Source organism: Lagopus muta, chromosome 8 (genome assembly GCF_023343835.1).
Source record: "Lagopus muta isolate bLagMut1 chromosome 8, bLagMut1 primary, whole genome shotgun sequence".
NCBI classification, from domain to species: domain Eukaryota; kingdom Metazoa; phylum Chordata; class Aves; order Galliformes; family Phasianidae; genus Lagopus; species Lagopus muta.
This window is the reverse complement of record NC_064440.1, coordinates 26,281,476-26,290,536: the sequence shown is the minus strand read 5'-3', so window position 1 is coordinate 26,290,536 and position 9,061 is coordinate 26,281,476. Positions and strand designations below refer to the sequence as shown.

The 9,061-nt window shown below is 42.7% G+C and overlaps 1 long non-coding RNA gene across 2 annotated transcripts in view; it reads right to left on the bottom strand.

Annotated features, from left to right (window-relative positions):
• Positions 1-9,061, bottom strand: part of LOC125697016 (uncharacterized) — a 170,839-nt gene that overhangs the window by 115,029 nt on the left and 46,749 nt on the right. For both annotated transcript variants that reach the window (XR_007378647.1, XR_007378646.1), the window contains exon 2: positions 6,438-6,595. This is a non-coding gene — a long non-coding RNA (uncharacterized LOC125697016). The remainder of the gene's footprint in view (positions 1-6,437; positions 6,596-9,061) is intronic.

The following is a 9,061-nucleotide window of genomic DNA, read 5'->3' as shown; positions in this document are numbered from 1 at the left end:
AGGCCAAAACTCTCCCCAGCAACATCAATTTCCTGTTCAAACTCAGAGTTTTTATCTGTCACCACTACAACTAGCATTATATGCTAAATATCCTTATTCCAGAGTCCCTGCTACTTGAAGTATGGGAAAAGTCAGTGATGCTGTGTTTAAAATTTACAGATACTCCATACTGCAGAGGCACTGCAGCTTTCTAAAGAAAGAAAGTTACCCAATTCACACATTTTTCTGAAAGTAAAATATTTGAGGCTTTAAAGTACCCTATTTTTCCTGAGTCCCTAGGAAAAAAAAAAAAGAAAAAAAAAGGGATGTTTCCCACCTTTACACTTTCATGCCTTCACAAAGACACACGGATCACATCCCCCTCTATCTCCTTTGTCAGTTCATACAAAGTCAACATTCATCCTTCTGGAGAGGCTTCTCCAGTGACCACTGCAGCTCTCTCATTCAGACACAGAAGAGCAGCAGATTCATGCCCACCATCTCAGACACATTCACTGTAGCACCACAGACAGCTGTGTTATCACCTTGTGAAGATTTTCCCCAGCTACCTTGATCACCCTAGTCTCTCCAAGTTCTCTTCCAACATGAAACTGGTGCTAGCTCCTTCCATCATCTGAACAGCTGCCTTCGTGTGCCTCAGCTTCCCTTGTTTCAAGCTGGAAACGCTTAGCCCTCTTGTTTCTTCTCTCTACTTTTTGTGCTAGGTCCCCCTCCCCACCACAGGCCTTCAGCATGCGCTCACAGACCTTCCTCCTCCTCCTGGCTCTATTGCAGGCCTTAGGAGGACTTCACATTTATTTTCTCACAGAGATCATCTGGGGGCTTTTCCTTTGCAACCACAAGTTGGCCTCCTGGTAGAAGAGAGGGCTTGAAGTAGACAGGAGAGAGAGCATCTCTGCTTAAAAAGCCTTAGTTTTGTCTCATCTTGCTAAAACCCCCATCATCCACACACCTCTCACATTATTCAGAATGCAGCTCCAGGCCACCTTGAGACCAGAAATAAGCCCCTCTTGTCATCATGAAGCCATAACAAGCCCAGAGCAGTCATGTGCTGTCAGAGGCAGTGCCCAGGAACCCCAACCATGTCTCCCCAGCCTTAGAGAACTCAGGCAGCTGGGGAAGCACAAGGCTCATAGAGGATAGCAGAGATTAGTTCACTTAAAGACCGAATAATTTTTAGGGTTAAAGCACTCAGGTTTTGTCAAGCTATTTATTGGCTTTGAGAAGAAGTTGCATAAAATAAACTAATTTATAGTGGTTTGTTGAAGGACCTAAGGAACTCCCTGAGCCTGCGTTCTCCATAGAGATCTCAGCAATTCCTACTCAAAGGCAGTAGCTGGCCCAGGCAAGTCTGTTGCAGCTACCATAAGAATAAATGCAGTAACACCTACACCTGCACCAAGCAGCACACAAAAGCTTTCTTCCTGCTTCGCCTGCCTGGAGAACTCAGAAGGAGGCTTGGTTCTCACAAAGAGCAAATCAGCCACCTCACATGCAGCCTCTCTGTATTACACCTGGGTTCTTCTCTTCTAGGGACTCTCAGAAGAGGGTACAGCATCTTAAGCTATGAGCAGATTGCTTGTACTCTCCCTCTCAGCTGATTAACATAATCTGGGCATTTCTGTACTTGGCCTTCATTATCCCCAAGTCAGTATCTGGAATGCATATTTACCACCAGCCATGCAGCTTGGTACAACTGTGCTCAGGGCAGAGGCAAATTTGGGTCCTGTACACACGTTGCCTCTGGCTGTGGGGAAAAAATGTCTTACTTTCTTTCGAGGGGGATGTTTTTACTGTATTTATTAACACTTCAAATGATGTTCATGGGGGTGTATAATCAATGGGTATTAAGATGTTATAGTTACAAAAGAACAAGAGAGGTAGGCAAAGTAGACTAAGATAATAAGGGAGAATGAATGGAAGGCTTACCCATATGCTAGGCTTACCTACAGAAAGCACCAGAAGAGGGGATCTCCAGACAAAACCTTTCCCCACTGGTAGCCAGCTCTTAAATAGGTCTAGGAGGAGCCAGGCTCCACCCCTTCCAGCAGCACAGGTGAATTGCCTTCACCTGTGCTCCTGTGGCTGACTCATGGCTCACCTCAGGTGATCAATCAGAGGTTCAGGCCGTGACTCAGCAGCTCCCATACAGGGGGGCAAGGTGGGGGAGACGTTTGCTTTAGTTTCAGGTTGAAACTTATCTTCTGTTGAAATTCCAGATGCTGGAAGCAAGTTACAGAACAACAGTATTTTTCAGCTTAAGACAAAAAGCTAACAGATAAAGTAATAAGACAAATAATAATAAAACCAGACAAAAAAAAAAAAAAAAAAAAAAAAGAACCAAAAAAAGAAACAAAAAAACACAACCATTGATTTTGGTCTTAATCAACTTTGTTTGCATAATGCTGCATTCTTGACAAAATGAAGGATTCTGCCTAAACAGCTGTTCTACCTGCTCTGGTTTCCCAAATTATTGCACGGCCAGGAGTTTGAACTGCAAAGATATGAGAAGAATGCACTTTATGAAACAAAGCACAATAACGAGGAAACTATAGTGCTGGGTTACCAGTGCAGGTTTTTCAACAGCTGTTGGTAAGAATGCCTTTCTCAAGTTTCCTCTTGCCTTAATCTTGCTCCATGGAGCAGGATATGTGAAGGAATACCAGTTGTGCATGAGGAGGCTTTTGGACTTTAATTTCCATCCAGGACGTTTTGGGTTGTGCTAGTGAAGGCTTCGGGCTAGGCTGTATTGGCTCCCATCACATCTTCCTCTGCCTCCTGAGAGCAGCTCAGAGGTGGAAGGAGAGACCTAACACAGTGAGGTTCAGCCAGCAACAGCTAGATTCCATATGGGTTATCGTATCTTCTGCCTCTTTTATTTGCCCATAATGGGAACTCTGGTTTAGTAACTGCATATTAAGCCCAGACACAAACAACTTAGATCATTCATGTGAAAATGGAATAATAACAGCCTTGCTTTGTACTTTTGCACTCACACAAGCATTTTTCACCAGACGCTTTCAAAATCAGTAGGCTTCCCTTGTATGTATCCCACAGAAATAGTTCTGTTCTTATTACCCTAGAAATACACACATTTTTTCTTACATAATACAGAACAGATTAAGCTCTAGAGTTCACAGTCTAAGTATACAGATTAGACAAGAGAAAGGTAAAACATCTTGCCAGAGATAAATGATGAGACAAAAACACTTCCACTCTTAGGTCCCACCACCACCCCTTGCTGGATCATACAGTCTTGCACTGCTTTACTTTCTCCAGACATTTTCAGTGAAGCCATACTAAACTGAAAGATGATTCTTTTGGGCCACTCACACTAATCTTAGCAGGCTTTATGACCTCTTGAAATAGTTTTGTTGCTTTCTTTGATTTAAAACCAACTGAATTAATTCTTCAAGGGTAGAACACATAGGTTGCAAGAAGGAGATAAGGGTACATCTGCAACTAAAGGACTATTCTGACTATTTAAAGCTGTCTTACAGCATTAGCAAACATACAAAATCACTTGATCCCTCAGGCACCTCTACTGCACTTGTTTAGCTCTTGATGGCAACACACTCAGGGTTTAGTCAAATTCTGAAATCGAGAAGCAGTTTTCCAGTGTGCTGCTTCAGTTCAAAGAAACAACTCAGACCCAGCCCACAGAAGCTAAAGAGGACAGAACCCCATTTTCCATGCTGTATCATAGTACAGCACAAAGTCTGAAATGAATTATATGATAACCTGCATCCATTCTCATTGCAGAGCAGCATGGCAACCCTCTTAATGCTGAGTGGTTATTATTTGAATTTATTCAAATGAAAAATAGTTTGAAAAGTGTAACGGCTGGTGATTTTCATAGCTCATCTCTCAGAAAAAATAATTAGGACAACTAAAAGCATTTGGAATTTAGTCAATCTTTTGTCAAAAGGGGAAACATTACTAGGAATAACAAAAGTTTCTAGGTTTCAGTTCTGAAGCAGTAATTTCCTTTGAGGTAGACTTTTGAATAAAATTAACTAAATAGGGACAAATGGGGACAAAATCATAGAACAGTGAGCATGGAAGACTTCTTAGGACTGAAATATCTGAGCTTGATCTGTACAGGAGGGATCCCAAAATACAAAAAGCCATCATGACTCACATAGGGTGGTTTGCAATTTACCCCATATGCCAGGTTTGTGGGTTCAGGTTCACACACTGTTAAATAGCTCTCCCTTGCACACAGAGGATGGGTGACCCCGTGTCACAGCTGCCCCAGCTACCTGCAGATGTGCTTGTAGAAGAGCCTGTCTCAGAGAAAGGCAATTTCTGCTGGGAGGAAGATTTTGTCATGGCCAGATTGCCCTCTCCTCCTCATCCCCCCTCCCACCCCCCCCAGGATGGTTTGAGATCTTTTTGTACATTGTCACAGCCAAAAGACACAGAAGCAGGTCCAGGAAGGAAACCAGAATAGCTGTCACAGCACTCAGTGCAGTCACTCCTCTGATTTTCCAGGCATTGCTCAGAAAACCATTTGAAGAAGGAGGGCCCCTGTGGGCAACAGTGGGCTCTGGACCAGGCTGAGGCCAGATGTAACTCATCTTTCTGTACAGACACAGGGCAACAAGAGACAAAAGTGAATGAGAAACCAAATTTCCTCTCGTGACACATTAAAAGAGTCCCTGTAAAAGGGGACAGAAACTATTCTTCTAACAGTCACCTTTTTATTACTTTTTTATCCTCCTTCATTAGAGGGGAAATATGAGGGAGGAAGGAAAAAAATGATTTTTTCAGCTTGTCATGCAGGCTGCCAGCCATTCCAGGCTGGTGGTGTCCCCAGGTCAGGGTGAGCATTCTTCTAGGAGTCACACATAGAGGACTCCTAGAAGCCACTTGCAAATATTCCCCAGCACCTTACTGAAAAGTGCACGGGTCTCAAGAAGAGGGCAGTCATGCCAGCTTGTTGGGACAGGTCCGTCTACAAGTGCAGCCAACTCCTCTCGAGAGCTGGCAAAACTGAACAAGTCCCACAAACTGCTTTGGATCTGTTGAATTAGCATTACCAATGAAAAAATGATGTTGTGCTGGATAATTTTTCCTCAGCTCTTGTTGCATGATACAGATAACTAGAGAGTGGGGCAGTCATTACTACCCCATGCAAATATTTATACCATCTCACACAGGAAACACAGTAAGAACTTGTAGAATGAGCTCTGGAGACTTTGTCCCGCATGCTGTTATACACCTGTAGCACTAACACATGAATAGTTGAGTAGCAGGATAACACCAACTCCTGCAGAGGGAATGCGGGCAGAGATCCCACAAGTTATGCCTGAAAAAGAGCTGATTGAGGTTGCCAAGTTTTGTCCGTGTGTAAATTTACAGTTGGTGGCATTTTCCACTGTGAGTATCATTGTTAAGATTTTAGAATTGGATTGTAAAAAAAAAAAAAAGCATTTGACTGAAACTTGCCATTCAACTTCTCATCATCAGAGTATCAGAGTAAAATACCATTCTGTACCAAGAATGAAAGGAGAAAGAGAGAGAGAGAGAGAGAAAGAGAAAACAACAACATTTAGCAGGTTTTAAAATTATGCAGATATTTTTAATGGCTTTGGAGTATTCAGACACTCACTCATATGTCAGAAAACAGATTTGATTTATAGGAATGACATTTGGCAGAGCAATTAATCCATACTATGTTCTAATCGTGTTTGGTACTAGGAGAGGAAAAAAAAGTCAAACTTAGGTTTAAAGCTGACTGTGCCAGGAATTATTTTCAAAGAAGGCTTAGAAGGCTTTTTAGTAAGCTCAAGGACAAAATCTGGTCTTTTATTCTTTTTCTCCTCCACCACTCAACATGAGAATAAAGCCTGCATCCCATTTTTGAGTTGAAACAATTAGACCTTGTCTCCGTTGGAGGTGAAATGGGAGTCTGGATCTCTTTGGATCTCTGCTAGGTAGAAAAACCCTCTTTTCCACATTATTCCTCAACTTCAATGAGACTGTCTAAATGAAATCTTGGGAAGGAAACTATGGATGGTTCCTTAACAAAAACTCCATGTTTCATCAGGCAAAGCAGGGATTTGCCTTTATGTGAATGCCATTTGAGGCACAGGTCTTGTTTTGTTAGAATCAAACTCCGATATGCCTCTAGTTTGTCTGCAAGTTTTCCATTTGTGACATGTTTCCAGAGATAGAAATATTCAGTTTATCACCTGGCACTGATTAGAGCTCTACCACCAGAGCATTTACACTTGGCTAAGGGGACTTCTCATTCCCCAAAGTGCAGTGCCACTACTTCAGGCACCTATGGTAGCTTCCATACAGCAGAAGCCCATGCCCTAGGCTGCAGCTTCCCTCCTGCGTGCAGGGTGGGACCTTCCTGGGACCTTGTCTCAGGCCCTGGAATCCTGTATCCCCAAAAGGGGTGTTCTGCTGAGACCGAACAAGCTTACCTAGGAGGTACAGCTGGGCTGCCACTTGGCCAGCAGGTTTTCTGACTGTTCTTGCTCCTCTTGCTATGTCCACAGCTGCTGACACCTTTCTTGTGCTGGACTGGTTTTGTACAAGCATGAGCCTCTGTTGCTTTTACTCCCATCCCTGACATTGATTTCTGCAGGGAGAAAAAACAATCCCATGTTTATCATCCAGTGTGACAGACATAGCCATTAAGAAAAGCTTCTCTGACAAATCCATTAGAGAATACAAGAGCAAGCACTACTACATGGTCGCTTTTCACTTACAGACTTTGCAGAAGCTGCGAGTTAGCTCATGCAGTAACTGCACCATGTCCAACACAGCACTAGTGCTAGTATGCCAGAAAAAAATCTCTCCTAGAGCCTATTTTGTCTCAGATCTTTCAGAATTAAAGCTGACAGCTGTTCCACAAAATACCAACGCTGGATATCTAATTGAATTTGAACCATGGATTGCTTTCTACCAGTGGCTGGGCATTCACCAACAGACCTAAAAAATCTAGCTCTTCATGTGACTTTTCTCTTGTTTTTGTTGTTGGTTTAGATTATTATTTTTAAAACCACACCAATTCTAATAACACTGCTTCATATCCCGACTCTTGCTTAATTCATTCATAGATGAAAACCACACTCCCTCCAGAATAGCTTTAAAAAGTCAAGCTTACACTTTTAAGGCAAATAAATAATTATTTTAGCAGATTGGCCTTAACACCTGCTATGAAGATTACAAAACCACTCACATTCTACCTATAACTCAATTTTCTCACACTCATAACTCAGAAAATATTTGCCTCTGGGTTTAATAGCTTCCATATTCTCTTCTGTCTGAAGATGTATCGTTAAATATTATTACTACTGGAGGTATGTTTGGGCAACGTCTTTCAGCCGTATTTGAATTAAAGGGAGAGAGAAGAAAAATTCCAACCAGATGCACTATTTTTGGAAGATGACTACAAAGAACAGCTGGCCTAAGCTAGCTTCTGCTGAAAATTATACCTCTAGGAAACAGCAAGGTAAGAGAGAAAAATTCAAAGACACTGAGGAGTGATTTTGAGACACGGTGTAGGAGCCACAGAGCCAAGAGCCAAGCACTGACCCAGCCCTGCACAGGTCTGTGCCCACTGCCAGCCTCACCCTGCTATCCCAGGCAGGCCAGTCCCCCAGCGCCGAGGGCAGCCCCGTGCTCGCTTTGCCCCCTCCCCACAGCCAGCCTTTATTTAAGTGCAGGCTTTGATCTCAGCTGGTGCTGCAAGCCACTCGCTCCACTTTCACTACGTAAAGGCAGCTGGTGGGTGGATTACCCAAGGCATGGATTCACAGATGACTTACAGTGCAAACACTGACAAAAAAAAAAAAAAAAGCCGCAAAGTAAATTTAGGGTATAATCACCAAATGTGGCATTTCAAGTGCCCTGCATTTTCCAGGGGAACATCTCAGGCTGTTGCACTCCCACACAAGTTACTCAGCTGAAAGTGGAGCAAAGATCCCAAAGCTAGCAATCCTACATGTGCAAGTATCTGGCGCCTGACCTGCTCAGCTGAGTCAAGACAAAGGCTCTTATTCACTTAATTGGGCCACATTTCTACCTCAACTTGAAGTCCAATTAATATACTTTCACATAAAATAGAGTATTTTGCCGTGAAAACATTCAGTTATATCTTCCTGAAGCTTTATCTCAGATTTGATAGTTAATTGGTGCTTTTTCCTTGCGTTGACAGAGACAGACAGCATCTGAGTAGTCATTATTTCTCACACAAGTACACAAAACTGTAAGTGTTTCAGTTTTGATGTTACAACCGCTCACTGTCACCTCAGTATCTGCTGCTGCCAGTTATTCCCTCACAAGCTCTTTGTCAGAGCGCTTATGTTTCTGCTGGAAGGCTTTCAAGTTCTCTTTGTGAGCTGAAATCCACATCGCACACATGCATACGGGCATGCACACACTCTGCTGTAAATATCATAAACAAATGATACCACAAGCCTTTTCAAAGCATCCTAAAGAGCTCTTCTCTTTCACAGGAAAATGTACATAGATCTTTATGAGGAAGCCTTACACGCTGATTTCTTTTTAATAATAGCAAATAGGTGTTTCCTCAAAGCCTGGGTTCTATTGAAGAAACACACTCCAGACTTCAGATGTGGCAGCATGTGGGTATTCTCTCTCATTTTAGAACTCAAGTTGCTATAACAACCTACGGCATCTGCTCAATCCAGTACCTAAGTGTCATTTTTGTTTTGTTCTTTCCTTTTGGGACTTCTATTCTTCTCAAGTCAAGTGCTTTGCTTTGGTTTTTATTTAAGGAGCTAGCTTATGCTCCAATGTCTATATGTAGAATGAGCTGAAAGAAGACAAAATCTGTGCTGAAAAGATCACAATTTCCAGAGAGTATCTGGCTGGGTGGGATGAGTTCAGGGCTGGGCCCAGTTCCTGACGAAGTGAAGAAAGTAAGTTCTACGACATGTGAAAGGGGAGAGATCTCTCACGAGTAATGGACAAATTATGGACACTCCCAAGGAGCTAGAACAAGAGGCAAGAGATGGAAATCCGGCCTTGCCTCTAACTGACTCAACCACTTTCCTCTCTATTTTTTCTTTTACCTTGT